This window comes from Clarias gariepinus, chromosome 11 (assembly GCF_024256425.1).
Source record: "Clarias gariepinus isolate MV-2021 ecotype Netherlands chromosome 11, CGAR_prim_01v2, whole genome shotgun sequence".
NCBI lineage: Eukaryota > Metazoa > Chordata > Actinopteri > Siluriformes > Clariidae > Clarias > Clarias gariepinus.
The window spans coordinates 11989856-12008099 of record NC_071110.1 but is presented as its reverse complement, the minus strand read 5'-3'; the positions used below and the strand labels follow the sequence as shown (position 1 = coordinate 12008099).

Below are 18244 nucleotides of genomic sequence, written 5' to 3'. Positions count from 1 at the left end.
ACCTAGGTTTGCCCAGCAGAACATTCTCCAGAGCATCACGCTGCTTTTGTTGCCTTGCTTTTTCCCCTTAGTGCATCCTGGTGCCACGTCTTTCCCAGGTAAGCAATGCATGCACAACTAATCTGTATGATGCAAAAGGAAATGAGATTTATCAGACCAGGCTATTTTCTTCAATTGCTCCATTTTTCAGTTTTAATGCTACATGCTTCTGTGGTGGACATCAGTCAGCATAGGCAGTCTGTCCGGTCTGCAGCTACGCAGTCCCATACACGAAAAGGTTTGATTCACTGTGGTGTTCTGACTTTATATATATATATAGCCAGGAATAACTTTGAGCTATTTGTTGCCCATGAACCTGTTGCCAGTTCATTGACCTTTGACAAATTTTGGTCGGTGCTAACCAATGCATTCTTCTAACACCCAACACAGCATATATTTGTATATGTATTACTATATCAGTTTTATATCTTTATATCTCCCAGGCTTTTTGTTCCAGTTGATATTAGATGCATTGAGTTGGCAGCCACATTTCATGTCTTTTCCTCAGTTTCCTTCACTAGGTGGCAGTAGCATTACACTGAAACACTCCAGACTCCTTGTGCCTTTCTCATCAGCACGAGCACAAGGGCAACATAACTCTAATTACAAAGACTTCTGTCAAGATGACATCCATCTTTAAACAACACTGAGAATTTAAAATCATTTCCTGCAATTTCAGAAGAGTGTTTTTTATTTTTAACCAGTTATGTTTTTCATGGCTTGATTTGATGTTCACTGACCTTCCTTTTATAAGAGAGCTCCATAACCAGACGAGAACTCAGTTTTTTAAGTCTTGAAAAAAAAAAAAAACATCTTAAACAGCCATATAAGTTATGCTGTGATTAATCAGCTTGGTTTAGTTATCATGTCGGGGTATTTATATTGTGCTTGGGATTGTTACAGGGAGAGATTCAAGGCTGCAAGGAGGTCGATGAGAGTGAAGGCGTATAGAGTGAAAGCCTTTCTCAGGCTCGTCTCTCTGGTATGAATAGGCTGTTAGTTATTGAGGCTACTTTATAACTAGAAGTTATTTTGTCATGTACAATTGACTGATCCATTGATTGATATAGTAAGTGTTATGCTGTGTTTGACTTTTTCAATGCACTTTTTTTTTTTTTTTTTTTTACTCTTTGGCCTTTCACAGCTTGCTATAAAGAGACAAAGACAGTGCTGTTGAGTTTGAAGAGGACAGACCTTGAGAATCTTTCAGGGCTCTCATGCATCATATAAAAAAATAAGAAAATCTTTTCAATGGTTGGGTAATATCTCATTAAAATCTCATTGATGTGAGATTCTCAAAGACATGTACATCGTGAAGTTTAGGCTTATGAACAAAATGCTTGCAATATATTAGTGTATTATAAAAAATATATTTTTAATATTAATAATTTTATTTTTAGTTTTTACCATTAATAAAAATATATTGTTTTATAAGAAATAAAAAGGTCAAAAAACACACAAATTATGCGGAATTTTTTTAAAACACTCAGAAAAGTGCACTGTGATGTAGTATATCACTGTATTAAAGACATAGTTTTTTTTATTTTTTTAACTCCCTTAAATCAAAGTTGAGGTGTATATAAGTATATTAGTGAGTCATTATATTCCTGTTCTGCACACTGACTGTGAAGTTTGTCACCTGGAACAGCGATGCTTCTGCAGTCCCACTAAGGTAAGTTGAGTTGTTGTTTTTCAAAGTGCATTTAGTAAAAATTTTACTCTATTAATTCTCTGGAACTAAGTGGAACTAAGATGGAAAGAAAAGAGTTCAATTTGTATTAAATACACTGTAATATTAAAATATTTTAAAGATTTAGCTTAGTGGGACTGGAAAAGCTTCACATGAACTTTGGAATGGAAAGTGCAGTACATGGAAGGAGGGTCGTGAAAGTGATTATTACATTGTACCCCTGTTCCTGGGGACAAACATCACGGCCGGTATGCAGAGCAAAAAAAATTTATAACGACCAAGACCTGTGATATTGTAATTGTATGCACCTCAATTTTGATTTAAGACAGACCTGAAAAACTTGAACTATACCTTTTAATATTATACTGTATATCATTGTGTTGTCCAGCTCTAAGTCATAGGGAACTGTAAAAGTTCTATCAAACAACTCAATTCAGATAAAAAATAAACCAAGAAGGTTTTGCACACTTCTAAATGGGTATACCATTTGTTATATATACGATTGTCCATAGAATGCTTGTTGTGGATCTTAAGTACTTTACTGAAAAGAAATTGGAAATGTTTGAACCGTGTATTTCATTCATATCCTAACATTTTGGTTTGACCTTTGACATCATTTGTTATTCAATGAAGGAATATTTGAGATGCTTGACATGCCTTGTTATATTTCTTGCCTGCTTTGTCCCATGTTATACAAAATTTAGTTTTACACTGTATACGTTACAATATCTAAGAAAAAAATGACATGCCTAACAATTACTTAAACACATTGACATTCTTTCCTCAGCATCAGGTGTTCAGATAAAGATATCATCTAACTATGACCGTGCTCAAGCTGAGATGTATTATATGTCTATAAAAAAAAAAAAGTGCTATTAAATTTCTGAAAAATGTCCTAAAATAGTTTCTTCAGTAGCATGTTGCATGGGAATCAGTCTGTGTGTCTCCATGCACTGTAAGTTCGCTGTTTGATCCGATATCCGGATGTGACACATCGATAAGAGGTGCCAGGTGTTTGCCTTGGATGCACTCCCAAGCTCATGGGCACAGTACTTAACCACTGGATTAGTGCATCAATTAGCAATCGCTGCATGAGAAAGCCCTGATTGATCGAGAATGCTGATGGTCAGGTGAGTGTGAGGCAAGCTGGAACTTGTGTTTGCACAAATGAGCTGATGGTGTGTTTCCATGTACACTGCATCAGGGTATATCTACTGGACTCTAACGCATTGGTAGAGACTGCGCTGTTCCCAACCTCAGTTTTGTTCCAATAAAACAAGCAAACAACAACAAAAACCTTTTATTTAATAATTTGCACTACAAAAATGGTGTACTGTTGTAAACCATAGCATATGTAACTGAGTAACGGTTAAAAACTTAAGGTTGAGTAGAGATACCCTAGGTCAAATAGTACTCAAACTAAAGTAGTGCTGCCCCATTTACTTGTCAACTTGAGTATAAGGACCTTAAAAGTATCTTAAAATTTACTTAAGTATTAAAAGTTCTTAGCTTGTATTGGCTTACAGTCGCCTTTTTCATAGAAAAATCTCTCTCTCATTCCACCCACTGTAAAAGTGATGTTTTTGTTCTGCTCTGCTTATGATTTCTAACACCTGTAATGTTATTAAGCATCACAAGGGAAACGCAATTATGCATAATTTTCAGCAGGTGGCGAAATTCCCACTTCAAATACTACACACCACTGGTTATGTAACGCAATGCCATGCATAAATGTAGCAAGGTAAAAGTACAGCTATTTGGTTTAGCATGTACAATAGTGGAGTAAAAGTTAAATGTACCTTCCAATAAAACTACTCAAGTAAAATACAGACAAGTGAAATACGTACTTAAGTATAATAAGGAAGTTAATTCACCTAGTTACCTTCCACACTGGTCATTAGCCTTATCAGATTCTTACCACTGACTAGTATTTTAAGCTCATTTCCATTTAATGTCATAGTGTACAATTTAAGCACACTTTTAATACTTGTGTACAAACTATGTAATAAAAAAACGTTGTATTTTTCAATCCTGAGCTTAGGTTAATGGTTGTTTGGTTGGAATGTTCCCCCTTTGTTGGGTTTCCTTCATGTTCCTTTTCTCTTGCTAAAAACATGCTTCGTAGGTGGATTGTTGATAAACTGCTGGCTTTGTGTGCGTGTGTACATGTGTGTACACGCATGTGATGATGCACTGTCTCATTCAGGATGTTCCCAGACTCCAGATCTTTTACTAAGCCAAAATGAATGAATGAATGAATGAATGAACGGTCTAAGCTGTAGCAGCAGATGCCACTAAATGCCATTTGATCTTATCCAGCTTAATGCTCAACTTAATGCAACACACACACACATATACACAGCTTGGTATTATGATACATAGTTATAAAAGAGGCTGACAATAGACATATTGTTTGTACAGTATATCATGTTTGGATGGGATGTTGGGTATTTTCTCATACTGTATGAGGTCACATCTGGGGAGAGATCTAACTGGCTTGTTTGAGCTCTTGCAAATACAAAAAAATGTGTGTGTGTGTTTGCGTGTACATGCTGTAAACTCGTGCGGGAGACCCCTATGAATCTAAAAATGACTAAAAATAAATTTTCCATTATAGCTCCCCTTTAATTATTTTGTAGCATGTGTTTTGCAGAAGACCTCACTTTTCTTGTTTGTGTGATGATGCGCTGGCTTTAATGACACTTTCTCTCTTCTTCTGTTTCTGCCCCGAACAGGCTTATACCCAGAAGAGGCAATTTTTGTTAGTTTTCTTGAAAAAACTTAATGAACATACATTCAGTCACACTATTTAGGTAAATGAGCCCATTTTGCATGTTTGGCAATTTAGTGTAATTTTGTGAGGAAGCGTAGCTCGCTGTGTGCGCTGCAGTGTAATGCTGTGGGTTGTGGTAGTCATATACAGTACAGTGTAGAAGTCTTGAACCAGTGAGAAACAGGTGCAGATGATGATAGATGATCAGGCTGGTGATTAGTATACTGGTACTGCTGAATGCTGAAGGGTTTGAACGGACGAGAGGGGAGATGAGGCTGCTGCTAAAGTCATAAACAACCACATTTTACATGGTCTCTTCAGGCACTTTGCAGCCTGTCTTGTTCTTACCTTATTTAGTTTAGTATTAAGAAATGAAGGGTGGCTCAAGACTTTTGTCCAGTACAATATAGTTGCACATTCTCCTGGACTTTTATTCATATTTTTTTAATACACAAGATCATTAGGTATGCTGCATCCTTCTGCTATGGCATTAGTCTGTGCAGTGGATAAATGTCCCATGATGTAGCTGTGTGTGTAAAAGGTGTTGAGGGTCTGATGTCTGTAGGGCCGTAAAGTCTCTCATGGTGCAGTAACACTTGAGGTGTGGGGAAGTGTAATAGACAGAGCTGCTGATTGCTTGTGTACTGTATGCATGTGTATGTTTGATGGGAAGAGATCGGAGGTGATGACAATTTCGAGGCTTTAGATGCAGTTTATTAAACACTTTCTGCCTTGCTTTCTCATGGCACACCTGATGAAAATGCCAGGTAAAGTCTGTAAATAGAAGTTTCCTTTGGGTCATGTTATTTCCACAGGTGCAATTAGCATCTCCATCTGCTAATCTGTGATTAATAACGTTTACAAATACACTGAGGCACTCCTGAGAGCAACTCTCACCTTTCATTCTTTCTGCGCTCGCTCTTGCTCTCCTGTGTAAATGGACACAGCAACACAGCTGATTTCTCCAATGTCCTTCATTAGTTGTGAGGGAGAGTCAAGATGCTTCTCTCTTTTTTTTTTCAGGGGGAGGGATGTCATTGTACATATAGAGCGACTGAGTGATTGATGATGTTGGCACAATCCATGTTGGAGAGAAGCTGGTGGAATAATGCAAAGTCATTTTGTTACCTGTTCCTGTTTGGTCACCATTGGGTTTATTTCTATCACAACTGTGTTAGATTTGTCAGTGTACAAGGTTGCAGTTGTTTTATAGTTTTATCGTGGCAGATAAATTATTTGTAGTAGTTACAATTAGAAAAATTAAATTAAATTTTATTCATATAGTGCTTTTCACAACAAAATAAATGGAAAATATGTAGAAATAATAATTTACATTTACAATAATAATTAACATTTGCAGAAATAATTTAACTATTTCTGCAAATGTTCGGTCTACAAGAAGGTAGGGATGTAAACGTATGCAAAATCATACCTCCGCTTTGAAGTCACCGTTCGGTACACTTTTGGTACAATGAAGTGAAAAAAAAGTATATTGTTTTGCATCATTTGCAGTATTTACTCTTGGTGATTGTACTCTCTCAACTGTTTTCTTTTTTAATTTATTTTATGACATAAAGTGCCACAATACAGAACAACAGTCAGCTCTGTATTTTTTTCTCAAATCCGAGTTCCTTCCCTGTGTACAGAGTGATGTCACGCCAACATGGCTGCACACATCTTCAAAAAATGCACAAAGTAAAACTTCTTACCTTTAACTGAGTTACACTGTATATGCAAGTATTAGCTTTAAATTAATACACATAAAGAGACATCAATTTGTTAAATCTAAAACACTGATTCTACAGTTCACTGTTTAAAAAAAAAATTTACACAGTAAGTTACCTAATTCGAATTAGCTGACTAGCAGGTTGCTGACAAAACCCAGACATGGCGACGTCTGTCGAAAGTCGGAAATGTCATAATTCTGGTCGGTGAATTAGCACTTAGGTGGATTGCTGAAATAGATTTTAAATAAGCTTATTCATCTGACTTAAATCTCTGAAGTAATATTTAAATCTTTTTCTAGACGTCCTTAGTGAGGTGCTGCCTCTTCCATTCATTCAAATTAACTAAATTAATGGAGAAAATCCCCCAGCATTAGTTAAAGGTAAACTGTATTCATTCTGTATTCAGATCATAGCACGCAACGGACCGAACGCCTTGTACTGAATAGTACGAATTCAAATATGCATACCGTTACACTCCTGGAAGAAATATATATATTTTTTTTATGTCTCATTTAAAAACCAGTTTGGACTCCCCGTTAACTACTTATGCACACTACATAATGTCACTGTACATGCTTTGTAGTGCACTACTGTATATGACTCCTTTGCCGCAATTTGTGATTTCCCCTCAGGAAGATATGATAAAATATGAAAAATTGTGTTTGGATGATTTTGTGCTCATAGAAAAAAGGGAAATATTTTATAGTCAAAATTTTGCAAAGGCTGTTCCGCAACATTACAAACAAATTAAAAACAAAACAAAAACAAAGCCTACATTCTTTAAAAAAAAAGTATCTCCTTTCTTACACCAATGATGCCACCTAGTCATGCCCTATTATATAGTACATCTAGAGCTGTTCTGTAATTGCAATCCCTTACAATGTGTTTTAAGCTCATCTCACAACAGGGATAAAATACAGTTTAACACTGTGTAACAGGCTAACATAGCTGAAATACTCCTCAGGTAATGCATGTTTTCACTCCCTTTGTTTCACCCCTTTTTCAAATCTGCTGTTTTAGTGTTCATGTAAAAGAACAACTGCTGAGCCACACACAAAAAGAGGAAACTTAGCAATAAGCTGTAGGAAGGTATTTTCCTATACTGTATGAAGTCACATCAGGGGAGAAATCTAATTGGCTTGTTTGAGCTCTTGCTAATACAAAAAATGTCTGTTGCGGGAGACAAAAAAATCTTGCGGGAGACCCCTCTGAATCTAAAAATTAATTAATTAATCTAAAAGTAAATTTTCCATAATAGCTCCCCTTTAACTATTTTGTAGCTTTGTGTTTTGCAAAAGACCTTTTCTTGTTTGTGTGATGATGCGCTGGCTTTAATTACACTTTTTCTCTTTTTCTGTTTCTGCCCCGAACAGGCTTATACCCAGAAGAGCCAATTTATGTTAGTTTTCTTTAAAAAACTTAATGAACATACATTCAGTCACACTATTTAGGTAAATGAGCCCATTTTGCATGTTTGGCAATTTAGTGTAATTTTGCGAGGAAGCGTCGCTCGCTGTGTGCGCTGCAGTGTACTGCTGTGTCGGGTTGTGCAGGGAAAGCTGTCATTTCGACAGGAGCTGCAGCATTCAGCAATTGTTTAACTAATTGCCAATTAGCTACCTTGGAATAAAGTGCCATCCTTTGTTGTATTTTAGTGATTTGCTGGCTAACCAGTCATTACTGATGTGTTCTGGATGTTTACAAAAACATTAACGGTGTTGCACGAGAGTGATCGTGCCCTCCCACCCCCCAACCCCAAACAAAAACAAAAACAAAACCTAAAACAACAACAACAACAACAAAAAAAAAACCACACCATCCCTGGAGGAGTCGTTTAAACCAGGGGAGGAGAATGGTGTATATCATTTTACTGTTAGGTACGTTAGTGTTTGATGATTAACAAATAGCATGGAAAATAAAGATTAGCGTAAAGATAAGTGCAATTTATTATGATGTCTATAAGCGTTTAATGTAACCATCGAAATAGATTATACACATTTAACAAAACATGCATTTTCTTTCTATATAAAGGCGACACCATTTCCTTTTTTACATTAACTATACACAACAGAATAAGAGGAAAGAATAAACAATGCAGAGAGTGCACAATTATTGATTATATACTGTGTGTAAGATGGAGAAAAGACATATTCCAAGCAGTCTTTTTTTTTTTTTGGTTTTGTTTAGAGGATGTATGTGTTTGCATTTGTGAATTCTCCAGTACACATTAGGCCTAGATGGACAAATATCAACAAGACTCCGGCGTGGAGCTCCGGCAGTGGCGCTTTTGTGTTCTTTTCTCCAGGGGGCTAAATCTGTTAATTAATGAGAATGGTTAACTAACTCCTCTTGGCTCTGACAATTGCACGAGCTTGCCAAAGCAGTGGCACAGACAGATGTGTGAGCCAGTCGGACGGAAAACAAAATCGACACCGGGCCGCTCCCGCAATGCGAAATGTGCAGCAAGTCATGTCTGTTAAACTTCTCATGCCACTCGGTGTCTTCCCTGTAATTTGCTGTTAATCAGCTGTAATTGTGGCAGCTGCCGTGCTCTCACTCGTTGGGTCAGTGTGTCTCGCTGTGCCCACTCAGCCACAAGTGCCTTTATTTAAAGGACGAATGCGATTCAGTTCGAGTCATCAAAGTAGGAAATCCTTAAGCACAGGTGTACATGGGACGTAAGGGGTGACTCAGCTGAGGCGTGTACAGAGAAGGCCGCGTGGCCCATCTCATGTCGAGAGGAAAGCTCAGGCTCAGTTAGGGATTTAATTGGGTTTGTGTATTACTCAAGACTCTTCAGCTGCCCAGGTCTCAGAAGCGGTATGCTTGTTGGCAGGCCCCTCACAGCTGAGCCTCTCGATTGTGACCCTAAACCTCAGCTAATACCAGAGAAATCCTGAGAGCTGCTTGCAGATCTGGAATTTAGATGATGTTTGTTTTGAGGTTTGGATCACAGGTCAGCCCGACTGATTGGATTCGGGATCCTTGTAGATATTTGTGTGTTTGTGTGCATATGCTGATGCTCACTTTTGAAAAAGGACGAGTGATGGACTTATATATATATATAATTTAGACTTCAAACTAAGCACAGACTCAACAAGTGCTCGCTGGGGAGTGCACTGCTGCCCTTCCTGTGCTGCTGTCTCTGCTCCGGAGCAGGCAGTAGAGTCGTCAATATCGATCCCTGGCCATTGATCAGCTCTATTGATCAGGATGGGCAGCGGGGCCAAGGGAAGGAAAGGCCTGCTGATCCTCATCGCAGCAATTGTTTAGGGTCACTGACAAATCCAATTGCCTATCAGGGAGCGATCATGGGAACAAACGGCTGATGTCGATGCTAGGGCCGTGCCCTGTGGTAGCTGTCACTCAGCATTACTCCTGATGTGTGTGTGTGTGTGTTCGGATGTGAGCAGGGTGATGCCAGGGGAACGGCACGCAACTGCCTTTTTTCTGCTCTACTACAGTATATTCAGTTCAGTTTTATTTGTGAAGTTCATTTAACAGTACACCATGTTCACAAGCAGCTTTGCAGAAATCCGGATGTAGATTTCTAGATTTCTTTTTTTTCCTTTTTTTCTTCACCTGCATAACCCTATTCTATAATGTTGAACAATACTATTGGTGTTGAAAGGATGTTTATTATAATCCTTATAGACTTTGTGATTATACAGAATTCTATACGTCACCGGCTTTCACATGTTCGCCGAGATTCCGCTTTTGCTTTTCTGTTTTGGTGCAAAGCCCGGGAAAACCCCCTAAAGCCCCTCTAGGCAGCGCCTAAACACACCAGCAAAGTGGCCTATAGCAGAACAGAGCTTCATTGAGGCTGGTTTGCTTTGCCTGGCTGCTCGGGGTGACAGACGCAACACCTGGCTGCCGGGGTTCCCAATCAAAAGTGTGACTCGGGGCACTTTGCTAACTAATTATGGAAAACAGAAGCAACCTCGCTTCATCCAGCTCCCCCCCTTTCAACACCCTAGTGCCTCTTTTTTGGGGGTGTGCCTTTGATAAGGCTTGCTCTCTTGTCAACAAGCATGTATTTAATTAGTGTTGATTGTTGTTAGCGTGTTCAATAGTTATTAATTAGGCCTGGGAGGGGCCCTTTACTTGATTGCTTGCCTGGAGCAGTGACATCTTGTGTTGTTTCACACTCAGTCATTCTAAACTATAAATGTGAGGACCATAAAGAGAACAGGATTGGTGTGTATTCATTCTTTTTTTTTTTTCCTTTTCTTTTTTTTTGTGTCGTTAACTGCTGCCAGATAGTTTCCCATAGATTTAAAAGAGACCGGGACAATACAGTTTGACAAAATTGATTTGCATCCATTGCCAGTGCTGCAATTTGGAACTTACCCCCTGTTCCCTTGGCATGAGCATCACAGCATGCCCATCTGTTTACTATCTATGAAAGTGATAATACTATTAACATTATGGCTTTGCATAATACACTTCTGTATGCACTTCACACCTAGAAAGTCTGCTACCCTGAGCCGAGATGATCAGGCCAGGTGCACATATCTGCAGAGGAAAGGATGAGTACTGGTAGAAAATTAGTTCTATACGTATGTATTTTTTTCCCCTTCTTTACAATATATGTGGCAGAGTAGGTCTAAAAATATAATTTTCTGTCTGTGTGCACCAGGAATTGTCTTGGGGTTCATTCGAAACTTCTGCTGTGGGGTGCATTTCCCGCTGTTCAGCTGAGCATATACTCTCATTCGAAGGCGGCACGAGCAGCTCTGCCTATTAAAATGTAAATTCCCTCTCGGTGCACCAGGCCCAGACTGTGGAACTCAGCGGGTGAAGAGAGGTGTGTGTGTGTGTGTGTGTGTGTGTGTGTAAATGTGATTGTGTGTTTTGTGAACCCATTTTCTATCATGGTTTATTTTTGGAGGGGCAAAATGTGACAGTAAGACTCACATTCAGAATTTTTCCATATGTGTGTGTTAATTAATGCAATATGAACTGGTGAAATGGGTTACATACAGTATAGACATTCCGTGCAAATATTAACCACAGGATATTGTTAAATACTAGGATGTGATGTAGGCATTCTCGGTGATATTTGAAAGCTTTAGCATTGCTAGCATGGATGTCATGGTGATGGTACTTTAATAAGAAAATTATGAAACAATATTTATTTTAAAATGTTAATGATGCAAGATTAAAAAGAAAACAAAACACACAGCTTTGGTTCAGTGTTAAAGAAGTAATGCGTGGATGTTTTTATGGTTTGTGTGTGAACTGGTTGTACTACAGTGAACTTGTCTAAAAAAACTTATTATTATGATTTTAATTTTTATTATTATTATGATGATGAATTATGTTTTTATACTACACTCAAGTGGAGTATACTCCAGTACTGTTTTCTTTCAGCAGTGTGAGTCTGAAGACTTAAGAGCCTGTTAGTCAAATGGAAGTTTTACATAATAAATGGTAATAATTTGGGACATACATGATCAAGTTTTTTGATTGGAGCTACATAACACATTCATGAAAGGAAAGTGCTACAGGACTTATGTACAATCTTTTGTACTTTATTTCTATAGATAAATTGTCTCATGCTGAAGGTTCCTGTCCATCCTGTCACATTACAACAGTAATTTTCACTTTGGTTTGAGAGAATGGAAATTATATGTTCGGTTGACGTGGGATTAGATATAAAGTATAGTCTTAAAATATGTGTATATAGTGCTTCACAGCAGTGACAAATAAATGCAAAGTTGTTTATTACTTTAATAAATAAATACACTTTCTTAATAAATGCATAAAGTATATAGTACTTCATAGTTGTTTTGATTTTCCCTAAAGATACAGTGATAAGATAAATGATAGGTTAATGTAAGGAGGATTTACTAAAGTGTCATGATCGTAACACCCACATGAATAACTTGTACATTTACAGGGTACAGCAAAGGTCTCCAATCATAAAGAAGTCTGCAGTATGATTTTTGTGTGCCTTCATCAGTGAATGTGAATGGACGTCTCCTTCTAATTTGGTCCAGAACTTTTCCAGGCTTTTTTTTTTTTTTTTTTTAAATAACTATGGCAGCACTGTTGTGTGTAATGTATTTGAAGTGTTTTAAAAGTGTCAAACGTCATTATAAACCTAAAACAGTTTTACCAAAAAATTTGTTAAATTCTCAAAATGTTACAGATCCATAGATAAATGGATCTATAGGTTTATATAATTACAGATTATTTTTAGTCTCAATCAGCCGCTCCTTTCTTCCCTAACATAATAAAAATATTAATGTTATAATTTTTGACCTTAGGCTGCATAAATCCTACAGGCTCACTTTATAAAAGGTTTTTTCTTCACTTCCTTCTGAATGTGTTATAACAGCTCAGTGTGGACATCCTTTGAAAAAAAAAAAACGGTTTGAAAGTCTCTGTTGTGCTTCCAAAAAGTTGTCTCTCCACAACCAGCCACTAGGTGGAGCTGTGATCTTTTTGTAAATGCAGTAGTGTGCGTGTGTGCGCACGGGTGTATAACCTGGGATTGTATATTTCTTATTCAGGTAGGTAATATGCTGTGTGCAAGTGGACAAGAGTATTTTTGAGACCAACTTGATAATTAGAAATAATAGAGCATATAGCAAAAGGCCCAACACAGAATTAATCGATTTCCCTTGTCGAGTTAATGTATGACTGGGATTTGTGGTGCAACTAAATCAAGAATCATTGCATTGGCTTCAATGAAAAATACATTAAACGATTCTAAAGTTGAGAAAAACATGGGTTTTTAATAGCAGCTCATTGCTCATGTTGTCCTTCCTTTCTGATATTTCAGCACATATTATTCAGCAAATGCAGCTATTCATATGGAGGAGTTCTGAAAAGGGTGTCAGTCCTTTTAGACCTGTTGTTCCTTGGCTCTTAGGCTGTATTTGATGGCTTACGCTTGTACTGACCCTTTTCTCCTGAGCTTGAAGTGGTATGATTGACTGTTTCTTGCTCTGGGAGATTGCTAGTATTGTAGCTGCTTTTTTACTGCTAACAGGTACTGGATATTAAAGAAAGAATCAGGCAATGCATAGTAACTTAATTTTATGGTGTTTTTCTCTCAGTAAATAAACATAAACCAGAAAATTTACCTGCCTCTTGATACCAATTCAATCTGCTGAAGCTAACCATTTAACTGTCCTACATGCATAGGTCTTTGTTGAGAAATGGCCAGAATAATGTATGAGCTCTTTGAAATGAATTGTTGTCAATTGTTTCAGAATAATTGGCATTGATTTGGCAGTTAGAATCTGATTTAGGCAAGGTCTTTTAAAGCTGCTAAGAGTTAAAGTCCAGCTTTAAGTGTTACCGCTTTCCCTCTGACTTTGGTGGTAATTAACCCATGAATATATATTTTCTGTGGTATAATAAGTTGGGCAGAGACAGATATGTTAATGTTTTATAATATATTGTTTGAAACTCAATCATCATACTGAGTTTTATAATAATATTCTTAGCATCAGGATTCATAATTGTCCATGGTCTAATGCTTTTTCTGCTTGGTCTATGACCTTGAGCAGAAGATTGTCCAAGAGGAGACATGACCACTCAGCACATCAGAAATCAACACAGCAATTAATGGCACATTAGGTGCATATGTGCATGCAGGCTGTGTGTGAAGGTTTTTTTATTTATTTTCTGTCTTCTCTGATCTTATAGAAACGGGCAGAAGCACTTTGCAGTGAGATATAGGGAAATATTTCATCTAAAGACGTTTTAGGGAAAATAACTGTAAAGGATTGTCATATTGTTTGTTGAACTTTGTGTTCGGTGCGTTGGTACAACAGAGTGATTCATGCTCATTAAACAATGTTGAAATGACGAAATAAGTCAATCTTTGCTATCAAATGCTCAACTTATTTTTGTTTGCTAATCATCCAAGTATCTACAGTAAGTTTTTTCTTTTCTTTTTCTTGATCATTGCAAGTGTAATATTAATGTTTTCTAAAAGCTATGTAAAGACCATAAGACCATCCTTTAAAAATAGTATATAGCAAGACCTTTTTATTATATATATATATATACAGTACAGTATATACAGTATGTATATATATAACTTGAATTTTAGTTGTTTTAATAGCTTGCAAAGTTATTTGCATACCTTTCTTAAAGGGGTGAATTGACTTGATAACTATGACCTTGTAACTTATTAATTTAACTAGTACAGGAAACATACATCAAGGTGGCGTGATTAAAGGCTTTACAATTTTTACAAAGTCAGTAATTAATGTTTTAAACTGTCATTGGTTTTAGTATGAAGGGCATCATGGCATTGTCACCTGTCAAAATGTTCAGTTTCTGAAGTACAGTATGTACTGTATACTGGGTAGAAGTTCGAAAATGTTCTAAACTTTTCAAATTCTGTTGAAGATACTGTAAGCGCAGAAAAAGCTACAAGGAACTCAAGATGAACCTGGACCAGAAGAATGAAAATAAAAAAATAAACATAAACAACTATAAACTAAAGTTTAAAGAAAATGTAGCCCGCTACAGGATAGGGTAGGGTAGGTTATGGTAAAGTGGAGAAAATGGGCCAATAGCTAGATTCGCAGGAGGGATAAAATGAGTTGCATGGAGAAGAATGACTGGAGTCACAGATAAAATTGTCTTGAATTATATTGATATGTATAACAATGAGTAAACAACTCTTTCTACAGGAATGGAAATATAAAATAAAAACAACAGCAATAGTAATTTCCCAATCCTATCTGAGCTCAGATATGTCAGTCTTGCCAGCGTAATAGTCAGTGTTCAGTCAATTAAAATCCCAAAAGTCAAAAGTCTGTGATTGGTGCGATTTCGTCCTACCGCACTGTTGTGATTGTTCATGAAAGAAGAGCGACCTGCCCTTCTGGGCCAACTCGGAATGGCTCCGGTTCGATTCAAAAAGAAAGGCTCGCCATCTTCCTCGTCAGGAAGAAATCCAGATCTCACGGTCCCACAAAAACCTAGCCTGTAAACAACAGGGCTATTACAATTCGATTCACACACTCTATAGTGATGTATATGGCCATATGTGTAAATAATGCAAGTGCTTTAACTAAACAAGCACAAAACATTCATTTTAATTTCTAACTAATCTAGACAGTGCATGTTAATCATGAATGCAATCTTTAAATCACAATCATCTTATTTTATCATCATAGTGCACATTTCTATCAGAAATCATTAATAAACCATAAACTATGGTAGGTTATCTTTACAGTACCGCTCCTTTAACTGAACGACCAGGAGCATTGCTTTACATTGCATAGTAATGAAGCAATATGTTGATTACACTTAATGTACAAAATAAATTTACCCAAAAATATACAAAGGTCCACAGACTGTAGTTTTACAGTTTGTTAAGGCAGCAGCATCATAAAAAATATGCAGAAACATCAATACAGGGCTGCTCAAGCATCATTGTAACAAGAAAATAAAATAGCTTCATAACCCTTAATATCAAAATTAACTTCTTCCCCATCATCTTATTTTAGTGCGTTTAATATTCAACAAGTAATATTAAACTATCATCAGCACACTAGATGAGTGCTCAAAGTAGTTAAACTTCATAAAGAAACTGTGTGTTCTCCCACAGTGAAAACATGGTCGGCTCCAGCTACAACTAGGAGCATTAGGCTAGTTAGCTTTCCCATTAGCCTGATTCGCCCAGTCCCAATCTAACTCACCAGCGCGCTTCAAATGTTCACTCTTAGAGAAGATCCTGTCCGCTTCATCCACACCCGTGCAGATCTACAACATTGAAATTGGTTATCATGTTTCCCGTTAACTTTTTGCTAGCTTTTTAGCTTCAAGTGTAGCTTAACAGCTTCCGACTCACCGCGTTGATTCCGAAGTTCAAAAAGTTCACCCAAGTTCGTCCCTCCGAAATCCTTGCAGATTTCCGGTATGGATATCCGCTCAATTTATCACATTTATAGTTGTTTCTCTTTCAGCAATAACTCACAGTTTTAATCAACAGTGATCTCATGCACATCCGTCTCTGTGTGTGTGTGTGTGTGTGTGTGTGTGTGTGTAAGCACATGCGACGCTACAGAGCAGGTGAGGGCGGGGCTTGCTCCCTCTTAACCAGTAGGAGTCTTACATTTACTTCTCGGGGTTTTATTCTTATATTTATATCATTCATCTTTTATTTTGAATTTACTTTAGCTCCATTTAGTGATGAACAGGCTAATTGTGAATTACAATTTGACAATAACAATGTTGTAGTGCATTACTGAGTCATGCAAAACTAACTGGGGTTACATCCTCCCCTCTTAAATCTCATGTACGTCCCCGTGCATGGCTCTAGTGGGATAGGCTACATCAGGAACAAGGGAGTCAATAAGAGCTTTGTTCAATCCTTGAAAGAGTGATTTAACCACTGTTACTAGTGGGTTACCTAGCTGAGGATAAGTGAGTCTTTGGGACGGTTGGCGAATTCTTTCAGATCTTCTGACCTGTGTTTCTGTTTGGAAAGCTTCAGGTTCGTCCTCATTTTCAACTTGTCTTTCAGGTGAAGGTTGATTAGTTGAGTCCTCTGACAACGGTGAATCTGACAAACTGGTCAACAAAACATTTTTTCCTTTTTGAGTATCTGTTTCAGTCTCACATGGTGTGTTGTTTTGTAGGCTTGGGTCACTTTCACTTTGTGGTAAGTTTGCTTCACTTTCACGTTCTGTCTGAGGTAAATTGGTGTCAGTTGAACTTCCAGTTTCATCTTCAGGTAAATATGTTTCAATTTCGTTCCCAGTCTCTTGCTCAGGTAAGTACGTTTCAGTTTCGTTCTCGGGTTCCTCTCCAGGTAAGTCTGTCGTTTCCAGTAATGTATTAGGTCGTTCTTTATCATTTACAGAGTCTTTGTCTGGTTGGAACCCTTGTGTTGATGGCACGACACATACTTGGTAAAATTGTCTGTCTTCCACTTGGGGGGTTTCAGGGTAATAAAGCTCACCCTCCTCTTCAAGTGCTTGGTCGGTGTCAATTTCCAGAGCTGAACTTTGTCTTGTGCGTGGTCTGTTTGGTTTGGTGACTCGCTCGGTTTCATGCTCTATTGGTGAAAGAAATCCGCAGGGAAGTAACAGATCTCTGTGGAGTGTTCTGTTGGGTCCATCCCCCTTTTCCGGTTTTACAGTATATACAGGTAAGTTTTCCATTTGTTTGGTAACAATATACACTGTTTGCTCCCATTTGTCTGCCAATTTGTGCTTCTCTCTCAAGCGGAGATTTCGAACCAAGACTCGGTCTCCCACATCTAGTGTGGATTCACGGATGATTTTGTCAAAACGTTTCTTGTTTTTTTCAGCTACTTTCTGGGAGTTTTTTATGGCTATTACATAGCTCTGCTCGAGGTAGCTTTTCAACTGCTTGACGTACTGAGAGTGAGTCAAGTGTGGCTTGTTTGGTTGTGGCAGGCCAAAGGCAATATCAATGGGCAAACGGGGTTGTCTACCAAACATTAATTCGTAAGGAGAATATCCCGTTACGTCATTTCTCGTACAGTTATAGGCATGAGTAAGTGGTTTTACGAAGTCACGCCAGTGATGCTTCTCGGTGTCTTTCAGGGTACCGAGCATACCGAGTAATGTGCGATTGTATCGCTCAACAGGGTTGCCACGAGGATGATACGGACTTGTTCGGACTTTGCGAATACCGAGCAGGGAACATAGTTCTTTGATTGTACGCGATTCAAAGTCTCTCCCTTGGTCGCTATGAAGTCGCTCTGGAAAGCCGTAATGGACTAGAAAGTTATCCCATAAGTTCTTTGCAACGGTGGTGGCTTTCTGATCTCTGGTTGGAATGGACACAGCGTACTTTGTAAAATGATCCGTGATCACTAGGACATCTTTAGTGTTTTTACTATCGGGCTCTATTGAGAGGAAGTCCATGCAGACTAGCTCCATAGGCCTGGAAGTTGTGATATTTACCAGAGGAGCAGCCTTGTCTGGCAGGGCTTTCCTACGGACACATCTCTCGCACCCTTTCACTTTCTTTTCAACATCAATCGCCATTTTTGGCCAGTAGAAC

General features: G+C 37.9%; 1 long non-coding RNA gene across 1 annotated transcript; it reads right to left on the bottom strand.

The window, feature by feature from the left end:
• Positions 1-15014: 15014 nt before the first annotated feature.
• On the bottom strand, positions 15015-16214 carry LOC128533653 (uncharacterized). The gene is made up of 3 exons (XR_008361371.1): positions 16059-16214; positions 15907-15970; positions 15015-15188 (listed from the first exon to the last, which is right to left on the bottom strand). It is a non-coding gene; the product is annotated as an uncharacterized LOC128533653 (long non-coding RNA).
• Between the last annotated feature and the right edge of the window lie 2030 nt (positions 16215-18244).